Genomic DNA, 12202 nt, shown 5'->3' with positions numbered 1-12202 from the left:
AATGAGACAGCACTGGTTGCTTTGGTTGATGATCTCTGTTTACATCTGGATAAAGACATGGCATCACTATTGATTCTTCTGGGTCTATCAGCGGCCTTCAATACAATCGACCATTTGATCCTGATGGACTGGCTTGCCTCGCTGGGGGTAAAGGGCACTGCCCTTAGTTGGTTCACCTCCTTCCCCCAGGGAGGCTCACAGAGGGTTGTTATTGGGGAGGATAGAGCTTCCTAACAAGGCCTGAATTGTGGGGTCCTGCAGGGTCTGATCCTCCCTCTGTTTTATTTGGCATGCCCCCATTAGTAGTTACTAGCCTTCATTCTAGTATGGTTTATGTATTTTAAATGTAAGTATTTTAATTGCTCAAGTGTGTTATTTTTTTAAAATGCTTGAGGCCTTATAGACCCTGATAGCGTGGAAAAGCAGCATAATTTTTAGAAATAAAACCACTCATGCATCTCGAATTTGTGGATTATTCATTTTCTTTCTTTCCTTCATTTATATCCTTCTCACTTGGAAGAAAAGTGAGAACCCAAAGTGGCTCCCATCATTCTCCTCTCCTCCATTTTACCCTCACAACAATCCTGTGTGGTAGGTTAAGTTGAGAGTGCATGGGTGGCCGAAGGTCACCTGGCAAGCTTCAATAGCAGAGTGGGGATTCGAAACTGTATCTCACAGATACTACAACAGCTACACCACACTGGCTGTAGTATGTGGAGATGTTAAATTTCTCTAAGTTTTGGAAGCAAAGCACGAAGGCCAGTGGGTTGTGTCAAGCTGCATTCTGGGAGAACAAAGAAACCATATTTGGCCGTGGAAACTCTGGGTGTTATTAGGCCAGGCATACACTCTCACACCCAACTTACCTTAAAAGGCTGTTGTTAGGATAAAATAGGAGAGAAAGAATGACCTATGACAGTGGTACAGAAAATGTGACTCTCCAGATGTCCATAGAGAGCCACAGTTTGGCTACCCTCCTTGAACAGATAAAGAGGGAGTCAGACCAGACTGTATGGTATGACTTTTCCATGGTAACTATTGCTAAGGGTGTCTTGACCAAGACACACACCCCCCCCCAATAATCCTGGAAACAAGAGCTCTTTCCCATGCAATGCTGCGGAAGATGCTAGGGCCTTTTCCTCGGGCTGCCCATGGCCTCTGCAGCATTGCTGCAAATCCCGGTCAGCCCTTCTCCAAATGTGCTGCTCATCCTCTTGAGACGGCAAAATGCCTGGGGCTATCTCGAACCGAGTAAATGTTTAGTAATAATAGCTACACAATAAACCCAAGGGAGGGGGAAACAATCTGTGTAACTTCTGCAAAGTGCTTTAAAAATATTGGATCAGCATAAAAGAAGGAAACAGAAATGAAACCCATTTTAAAAATAGCCTTTTAAAGAACAGAATGTGTTTTTAAAAAAAAATAAAATAAATAAAACCACCTTCCCCAGAGACAACAACAGCAACAATATCGGTTGCTGAACTCATAGGAGGAAGTGGCTTAATCTCTGCCAACTCTACAGCACGGCTTTTCCCGTCAACATCTTGCTGGTTAAGCAGAACTTAATCTATTTTCAGCTTTGGGGGCATCAGCCAGAAACAAAACACTTGCTATTCACAGCAAACAAACTTTTAAATCCAAATCTTGTGCTTCTTTAATATTTCTCTTCCTTCCATCGTCTCTGGCGCTTCTCCGCAGTCCTTGTTAGAGATTTCAGTCTTACTGAGAAAGTCTGTGGGCATTTTTCACGCATGAGGTTTCAATCGGATTATGCCTAAATCGGCCTACTATGTGACGGTAACCTACATGGGCTAAAATGAGTTCCGGTCTGCATAGATTCTATCCTGCACCCAGATTTCTCTCAGAGAGCAGTAACATTCACTTACATGAGGCACCACATACCTTCCCAAAGCTTTCGCATTCCAGGATTATGTATCTTCCGAGCCTGGGTTGTGTCGTTTAGACAGATGGGTATTTGGACAGCTGCACATGAGACAAATGCACACTCTTTAAACCACTTGGGGAGCTGTATAAATAATTGGTTAAGGGCTAAGTGGGCGGGGAGTGGGCAGGGCTGGTCCGGGTGAGGGCCCAATCGGAAGGTGCGACAGCGTGAGTACAGAGGGAGGCCTCCCCCCAAGTGTGCTTCTAGGCCTGGCGGGAAGGCCGCGCTGCCGCCACCGCCATGGGGGGGGGAGAAGGTGGCCATGACGGGGGTGGGGGGCCTTTCAAAGCCCGTTCTGATGAACAGGCTTTGAATCTAGTATGTACATAACAGCAGAGGGCTATGTTACATCAAAGTGGTGCAGTGCTGCTTAGGTAAGCTGTGGTCAACAACTTGGAACCTGCTAGTTGTCCCCCAATTTAGGGCTGCCCACCTGGCATGAGTTAGAGTAGTCCATGGCCTCAACCAAGGCCAGGACATTCTCTGTTCTGTCCCCTACCTGGTGGAACGAGCTCCCAGAGCAGATCCAAGCCCTGACGGAGCTAGCATAGTTCTGCGGGGCCTGCAAGATGGAGCTGTTTCGCCAGGCTTATTGGTGGGGCCAATGAAACAACAACATCGACTGCCTGTCCCCCCTACTACAGAAGTCCCCTGACCACAGTCTAGCTCCGGGAAGTCTGGCAAGGATGCTGGTACTGTTGCTGACATGAACTTAAATAGTCGCTTCAATTTAATTCTAAATTTAATTTTAAATGTTATTTTTTTAGAAACTTGAATTAATTGTTAAACACTTTATGTTGTTATTATGATGTTTTAATATGATGAACCCCTCACCGAGCCAGCTTACTGGAGGGGGGTATAGACATGTAATAAATAAATAAATACAAATAAAATTCTACTGTTGGTCACGCTCAGTGGAATGAACTACAGAGAATCTCTCTGTGTGTGCATGTGGGTCCCTGTGAGTGCACATGCCAACTCTAAAAGTTTTTAGGAGCTGTTGCAAAGCCATTGTATTTACCAAGGCTTTAGATGGGGTACTTTTTTTTTGAGGGGGGGGAGGGGTTATTAGAACTTCATCTTATTCTACATGCTTTACATTACTGATTAATTCACCACCTTGAGTCAGGTTGCCAGGCTGCAGATGACAACTCCCAAAAGGAATAAAGGGAGGAGGCCTGGCCCATTGGCATCATGCTGGTGCACCCATGCCACTTCCTGCTCAAACTGTAAGTGGCATAGGGCAGTGGTCCCCAACCTTTTTATCACCGGGGACCACTCAACGCTTGCCAATTTTACTGAGGCCCGGTGGGTGGGTGGGGGGGGGTAGTTTACTCCTCTACTCTCAACCACTGCCCTAATGCTCTCTGATCGCTATGGTAATGTTTAAACATCCCTTCAAAATAAGATACAGACACGCCACAACAATGAACATAAGGAACATTTTATTTTCATGGAAATTTTAACTCATGACAATGACAAATCAATGGGAACCCTGAGCTTGTTTCTCTGTAACAAGATAGTCCCATCTGGGAGTGATGGGAGACAATGACACCCAAAGTGTGTTGTAAGGGGCCGGGGGGGGGCGTCCTTCGGGCCCCACCTCCAATTAGTCGATGGACCACATGTGGTCCACGGCCCACGGGTTGGGGATCGCTAACATCTCTGTGTCACTTCTCTGTGTCACTTCTACTTCTAACAAAAAGTGAGATAGGCAATCCAGCATGATTGTAGCACATATTCCTTCCCTCACCATTTCCTCCCACAGGTTCCTGAGGTGCCAAAGTGCAGCTAAAGATATTCCTGGACAACCCTAGCCTTGAGCCAAGAGGAAAAGCAGGAGAGAAATAGTCTAACAAACCACTAAATAACCTGTGCCCACCTGCTTCTTGTTTAAATTGAGCAGCAGATTCCGGTTTACCTGTGGTTGGCCCCTTCCGGTTTACCTGTGGTTGGCCCCTTCCCCTGCTGTGATTGCAGGCCCCTATGTAGCAATGCATACACACACTCTTTTTGATTTCTGACCAAGGGAGCTTGGACTCTCTGTCAAAATTCTTGTTGGTCCTGAAGGTACCAGAAGACTCTGAGTTTGCCGATCTTTCATTGCAGGGCCGCAGTCACAGTCGATTTGAAAGGACAATGGCTGTTTCAGGTGAAGCAATCCCACTCCTGTCTTCTGCAGATACTCTGATCCGATAAATAATTAGAATTGCTTGTCTCATGGCTCAGAAATGAGCCGGCAGACCCTGATTTTGCAGGAGTCCCCCGGTAATTTAGAAAAAGCCAGAGATCAAGGCGGCTGCGGCTTCAGAATAAGCCACAGGTGATGAGAAATAGTGCTTGTACAATTAAGGAGCAAAGAGGTCCAGTGGATGCCGTGTGAAGATTAAACTGTTATTCATGCAACGTCAGTTCTCTGAGGCTGCTTGGCAATCAAAGGGGGAAAATTAATTTTTGGAATTCCCGACAGGAGAATGTAAATCACAGGAGCTAGAAGCATCCATCCATTCATAATAACAGGGCTTAGTATTTATACTGCACTTTCCCTAAGTTTACTTCCGAATAGGTACCCAATGCTACCTCAGCAAATGGCACAAAATGTTGGGAGGGGTGCTGGCAAGAGTAGAGTTTGATGTCACTTCCTGGTGATGCTCTAGGCTGCCTCCACTAGTCTCTGTGGTCTTTACCATAGAAACTAGAATACATTTCTAGAGCCTCGCTATGTGGAGGCCTTTTTTTCTCCTGATCCTCAGTTCCTCTGGAGCTGGAAACAGGCTGGCAAGTCCCCACTTTGGGCCAGTAAACTAGATTATCAGTCTTCCCCAGAGGCCGTGAGAGGGCTCCTCAGCCCTTAAGAAATCTTCTGTGGAGCATTCTATCCAGGCCAAGGTGGGGCCAGGACAGGTTCTAACAGGTCAGCAGTTTCATGAATTCTATAGTGCATGTGATAGGCTGGCCAAACTGTGGCTCTCTAGATGTCCATGGTCTACAATTACCATGAGAGATCTGGAGAGTCACAGTTTGGCCACCCCTGGGCTAGCAGGCCACCATCATGTTCTGCATCCGTCTACTCAAGTGCCTGCCAGTCAAGCCCTTCATTCCAAAGCAAGACGCGGAAGCTTCTCGACCGAACAAAAGAGCTCGCCTTTGGCCTCTTAATCACGAAACAATTCTGCCCTAAATGCCTTCTGCTGCATTGATCTTTGGGGTCGTGAAATATGATCCTGCTTCTCCCAAAGTCCAAATTATTATAAATGACAAGGAAGATGAAGGACTCCAGCCACGGTCTTATTACTCACCCTGTCAAATTTCGGTTCCATTCCAAAACGGCTGGTACAATCGAAATGTGTCCATCCAGGATTTGAGCCTCTGTGACCATTTCTCACCATATTGATTATTTGTTATGAATGCTTATTTTTCCGTCTCTTTGAAGCTCTTTATAGTTATAAGTTACCGCTCATGAGGAGGCATTATCTCAGGAGGAGAGCTCTTCGCAAATGATTTTCCGAAGGAGGCTTGGAATTTTTGTATAAAGACGCTTATCTATTATAGAGCCTACAGTCATGTTTCCCTAGCACTTTAGGAAATCAATTTCATATGAATTATAATACATCTGGATCCTTGACGTAGCAAGAGACCCTTCAGTGATTTTCAATAATTTGTTTTAAGACGCTGAATGGGCTTAAAAATTTTTTCTATAGGTATTTTGTTTTAAAAGGTGGTTATTTCCTAACAAGGTCAATGTGGCTGTGTTTTGTGTGTCTGCTAGTAGCAGAGATTGCAGGCACTTCTTGAATATAGAGAATCTGTATCAGGGATCTTGAGAACCTGTGGACATTCCAGAAATCTGCTTCTTCAGGCAATGTGTTTTAGGAGGAAATTCAGATTCAGGTCCTGAAATACAGAATATCAATTTATATATTTTACTTCACATATTTCTCTAGATACACAAGGCAGATGGCAACCCCCCTAAAAACAAAACCCATAACATGAAATCCATAAATTCAATTAAAAATATATACAAGTTACACTATATAAACACTAACTACAATATATACAGTGATTAAGAGTGGCAGCTTTTAATCCTCCCTGCGCAGCCAGCTGGTTGACCTTGGGTGAGACACAGTTCTCTTAGGAGCTGTTCTCACCAAACAGTTCTCTCAGAGCTCTCTCTGCCTCACCTATCCCACAGGATGTCCGTTGTGGGGATCGCAAGCCGCTTGGAAACATCCTTGGACAGTGAAAAGTTGGGAATGAAAACCAACTCTTCCTCTTCGTACATTCATCTACAGCTGTGTATGTGTAGCACATGGTATAAGTGCATTTGAAGGAAGAAGTGCCCAGAAGAGTTACATAGATAATTGAAGGGCAGGCCCTTGGAGGAGGAGAAGGAGAAGGAGAAGAGTTGGTTTTTATATGCTGCTTTTCTCTACCAACGTCTCAAAGTGACTTACAATCGCCTTCCCTTTCCTCTCCCCTCAACAGACACCCTGTGAGGTGGGTGAGGCTGAAAGAGCCCTGATATTACTGAAGAAGAAGAGTTGGTTCTTATATGCTGCTTTTCTCTATCCGAAGGAATCTCAAAGTGGCTTATAATTGCCTCCCCTTTCCTCCCCCCCAACAGACACCCTATGAGGTGGGTAAGGCTGAGAGAGCCCTGATATTCCTGCTTGGTCAGAACAGCTTTATCAGTGCTGTGGTGAGACCAAGGTCACCCAGCTGGCTGCATGTGGGGGAGAGTGGAATCAACTCCGGCTCACCAGATTAGATTAGAAGTCTGCACTCCTAACCATTACACCACCCTTGCTTCATCCTCAGCTAGTAATACATCTCTTTTGTATTACATCTCTTTACACATCCTGGGCAGCAACCCCTGAGAAACGGAGAAGGGGGTGGGGAAAGAACTTACACAAATGGTAGTCTGAAACATATTTTCTGGCTTCATAAGTGGGAGTAGGCCTGACAACCTCCAGGTAAAGCCTGGAGCCCCCCCCCCCCAATTCTTCAGGCATTTCCCCACACAGGGCTTGGCAACCCTAAATGGAGGTGATACCCTCATGGCACAGGATGCAACAATGCGGTGACATCACTTCCACTTACTCATCCGGAAATGGCATGGTGGGATTCTCTTTTGCCTCCGCCCTTCCCTTCTGCACCACCAGTGCCCTACTGAGCTACAGCAGCGGAAGAAGAGCAAGAGCCAGCAGATGCGTATTTGGCCCTGAGTGCAGACAGAGGCGGAGAGGGGTGAAGGTTCTAATAAAAAGAGGTGCCCTGAAAAACTGGTCAGCGTTGGAAGTCAAGCATTAGCTCAGCTGACCCGAGAGGAAAATCTAGGTATCCCCAGCCAAGAGGGGAAAAGAATTGCAGAAAATAAAATGTTACAATTAAATACCCTTTTTTAAAAAGCCCCAGTGGCTGAAAGAACCCTTCTGTTCTGCTTCTCTCTCATTGTTTTCAGAATCCCCCCTTCCTTTGGGCAACTACAGAGTGAGTCTGGGTCCCTGGCTCCTTGTTTGCTACAACATGTGGGCCCCTTAAATGTGTCTGTTCCTCACCCAAAGCTGTGAACGCACGGAGAACAGGAGGGGCTCATTTTCTCAGCTCCGATTGTCACAGATTAGAGCACAGCTTCTCATTAATGTAACTTGAACACCTAATCCTCCCTTTTTCATCTGATGGAAAATATTTTTAACCCAGCTGCCTCCCAACTTCAATTTAGAAACAAAGTGGCAAGCCACTGCCCCTAAGACAGTCTAATCATATTTTATATTTTCCCCGACTGGAACAGCCATTCCACCTTGGTCCAAAGCAATTACGCCTCTCGGTATCTGTGAGCTTTGGTCCCTGGAGACAATCCGTAATGCGGTAAGGCTGCCTGCAAAAACAGGAGGGAGAAAGGTGCAAAACATCTGGTACAAGGCAGTGTGACCAAAAGAAACTCATCCAGATTGGAAAATTCAATTGTCTTTTTCTTAGCAAGTCTAGCTGTAAAATAAACCTCGCGTTCCCCAAGCCAAACAACAACAAGAATTGCACTAAGAACTGTCAAAGTGAGACATGGACCTTCATCACAAAATTGGGCTACAAAACGCTCCTTGGATTTCCACAGCACACTTTGATTCTGATGCAGTGAAGTTGATGCAAATGGGAATTGGTCTAAACAGGCCCATGCTATAAAATGTGCAAAAATCTACAGCTGTTGCAACTTTAAGCCTAAATCTGCTTAGCTAGGATATAGCTAAAATCCACTGTCTTCCAAATAGACATGGGCACATGTGCTTGAATTTGTTTATTAGCCTGACTTTCTTGCTGAGATTCCAAGAAGGTTATGGATGGGGGGGGGCATCTGCCTTTTCCCCACTGGGTGTTGTTCCCTTAATCCAGGGGTAGTCAAACTGCGGCCCTCCAGATGTCCATGGACTACAATTCCCAGGAGCCCTTGCCAGCATTCGCTGGCGAATGCTGGCAAGGGCTCCTGGGAATTGTAGTCCATGGACATCTGGAGGGCCGCAGTTTGACTACCCCTGCCTTAATCTATTCTATTCAGTTGCCTTCCAGTGCTGGTCAGGGTGGCAGGAACACTTTGTGGTTCTTACCATAGAAAAGTTGGGAGTCCTGCGTCATCGTCTGGACATGACATCACTTTGCGGTTCAGAGGCAAACCCCTTGCCCCCAAATCTCTACTCCTGCAATGATTTGCAGACCTGGCAACCCACGTTACTGAATAAAAACAATTCACACAACAGACTGCCTAAGAAGGGTTGGTTTTATGTCCCCCGCTTTCCCCTACCCGAAGGAGTCTCCAAGCAGCTTCCGTTCGTCTGCCCTTCCTTGCCTCACCACAGATCCCCTGTGAGGTAGGTGAAGCTGAGAGAGCTGTGAGAGAACTGTTACTGGCCCAAAGTCACCCACCTGGCTGGGTGTGGAGTGGGGAATCAAACCCAGTTCTCTGGATCAGAGGCTGCTACTTTGGCTCTCAAGGAAAGATATATTATGACCAAGATAGTAAGTAGGTTCAGGTGGGTAGCCATGTTGGTCTGAAGCAGCACAAGAAAACAAAAAATCAGAGTAAATCTTTGTTGGTCTTAAAGGTGCCACTGGACTCTGATTTTGTTTTCATATAGTAAGTAGAAAGACGAGAGTCAAAGAAGATGTTGTAGAAGTAAGATAAGACCTAGAATAGTCATTGCAGTAGACTAAAGTGCCCTCCTGAACTGTTCCGTTCTATGAACTGCACATAATTACAACATTATTTCCCCAGCTTTATTCAGTGTCCCATAATATACTTTGCATTTGTGTGTGTGGTCAAATGAAACCTCACACCCTGAGTAACGTGTATAAAGTTAATATCTTCCAAATGCTCTGAATAGTTCTTGGCTTGAAACACAGATTGTTTCCTGTGGAAATCAGTAACCTTAATGTGCTAACTAAAAGCTCGTTTCTTTAATTTTGGTTCAGGCCATTCGTGGTCTGCTTATATATCTACAAAGCCACAGGAACCAAGAAATGAGGAAGAGGTTAATGAGATACTTTCTGGATATTTAATTGACACTATAGTTCTGGCTCCTAGGAATCGGCTCTCCATTCTCAGTAAAATGGGGTTAGAAGCCCCAGAATGTCCCAGGGAATTGCCTTCTGAACCCTAAAGCAGTGGTTCTCAACCTTCCTAGTGCTGCGACGCTTTAATACAGTTCTTCATGTTGTGGTGACCCACGACCATAGAATTATGCCAGTGTTCTTTCACAGAACTTGAACAAAACTGACCAATGGCATGAAGATCCATGGTTCATGATTGTATATAAATTGTATATAAATTAGCGGGTGCCTTCTGGAGGAACGGCAACTGTGGTGGCACCCCCCCCCCTGGCCAAGCTGCTCACCCTGCCGCAACTCCTGTGAAGGGGTCATTCAACCCCCAAAGGGGTCCCGACCCCCAGGTTGAGAACCACTGCCCTAAAGGGAGGTTTTAGTTTACCAGGGGAGTAAAACTTGTGGATCTGGGTTCAGTCCTTTAGGTGGCAGCACACAAAGCCAGAATGAAGAGATGCCAATATTCCCAACGTGGTGCCCAAGAGTGCAATGGCACCCGCTGACACCTGTCTTGGTGTCCACCAAGTGTCTTTCAGAAAATGCATAGAATCATAGAATCATAGAGTTGGAAGGGGCCATACAGGCCATCTAGTCCAACCCCCTGCTCAACACAGGATCAGCCCTAAGCATTCTAAAGCATCCAAGAAAAGTGTGTATCCAACCTTTGCTTGAAGACTGCCAGTGAGGGGGAGCTCACCACCTCCTTAGGCAGCCTATTCCACTGCTGAACTACTCTGACTGTGAATTTTTTCCCCCTGATATCTAGCCTATATCGTTGTACTTGTAGTTTAAACCCATTACTGCGCGTCCTTTCCTCTGCAGCCAACGGAAACAGCATCCTGCCCTCCTCCAAGTGACAACCTTTCAAATACTTAAAGAGGGCTATCATGTCCCCTCTCAACCTCCTTTTCTCCAGGCTGAACATTCCCAAGTCCCTCAACCTATCTTCATAGAGCTTGGTCCCTTGGCCCCAGATCATCGCTCTCCTCTGTACCCTTTCAATTTTATCTACGTCCTTCTTGAAGTGAGGCCTCCAGGCATAGACTGGGTCTTGTCCAGTAGGGCTTCTGATTGGTCTGCTTTCTATCAGAATCCATGGTATGTAGTACGGGACTACAAGACACCGCCATTTTGCAGTCGCCTCCCCTCTGGTGGCAGCCATTTAAAAAAATGTTTTTATTAAGCAACTCAAACACATTTACACTTAACCCAAAAGCATCATAAAAACCAAGCAAATACAACCGAGCCACAGTATAAGAAACTCACAATATCAAACAGCTTTTGCTTCTAAACAAACAAACAAAATCTATAACATCATCATAAGCACCTGAAAACTTCCTCTTGGTTGTTCTCTGGCTTAATTGCATTCTGACACGTCATAAACAACTGCCAAATCCTAATAAATGTGTCTTGTGCATTGCTCTTCCCATCTCAGGTCTGTTTAAATACTGTTCATCATTTTGTGGTTGCACCCACCACCCTGTGTGAGAAGGCATTCATAGATTCAGCAAAGATTGGAGACCCTTGCTGTAAGTTATGTCAGGGTTAGGAAGCTGTGTATCCCTGCTCTTGGTCATTTGTAGGGGAATTGTTGTTCTTTTGCATTAAAGAGTCCCTCGTACTTTGAGGCCCTGTGTTGTGGCTTGCTTGTGCATAAACCAAACTTGGCAGTGCTGAAAGGGTTTTTCTTTGGGTGTGGAAAACAGGCCTGGAAAAGGAAAGCTACTCACCGATGTCTGGTAGTTGCAAAACTTGACTTTGGTATTACTAGTCTAAGACTGGCAAATGGCAACATAGGGTTGGCAACTTCCATGATGGGGTCACAATAAAGATTTGAAATGATTTCCAAATGTCCTGGTCTCTCAACCCACGGATCTGACTGTTGACGTCTTGGGCAGGAGGCATAACCAACCATGGTGTGACACTACTGCAGTGCGGCCCTCATCACCTCAAGACCCCTTATAGCTCCTCCAACCTTAAAAGAGACTGAAGGAAAGTGGCTTGACCAAGTCCAAATAGCTTGCCTTTGGTCCTTTTACAGATAACTCCTTTACACAGAGCGGGGAAGAAGCTGTGGAGAAAGCCAGAAATTGTTATGACTGGTGGCAAGGCTGAACTTCACAAAAGTCAATGATCTCATTTAAACCAGCTTTAGGTTTATCATTTGGGCTTGGGAAATTAGCCTTCTCTGAGGTGCTGCCTGTTCCATGTGCACTTAGACAGGCACAAATTAAGAGCCTCAACACATTGATTAGATGATGGTGTAGGGAGGAAGGAAGAAGAGGAGGAGGAGAAGAAGAGTTGCTTTTCAATACCTCTCGTTTTACTACCTGAAGGAGTCTCAAAGCAGCTTCCAATCAACCACCCTTCCTCTCCCCACAGCAGAAGGGTTTGTTAGGCATTTTTGGAAGAAGCAGGACCTGTGCAAAAGAGACAGCCTCTGCTTATCTCAAGACAAAACTAGGCTTCCAAAGAAGGAGAACCCACCATTTCCTGAGAAAACCTGTTCCACTGAGGAACCTCTCTAACTGTCAGGAACTTCTAGATATTTTGCCAAAAATCCTTTTGAATTAATTTCAACCCATTGGTTCTGGTCTGACCCCCTGGGGCAACACAAAACAACTCTGCTCCATCCTCTATGTGACAGCCCTTCAAATATTTGAA

This window comes from Paroedura picta, chromosome 14, assembly GCF_049243985.1.
Source record: "Paroedura picta isolate Pp20150507F chromosome 14, Ppicta_v3.0, whole genome shotgun sequence".
NCBI classification, from domain to species: domain Eukaryota; kingdom Metazoa; phylum Chordata; class Lepidosauria; order Squamata; family Gekkonidae; genus Paroedura; species Paroedura picta.
Note: the sequence above shows the minus strand (reverse complement) of the source record.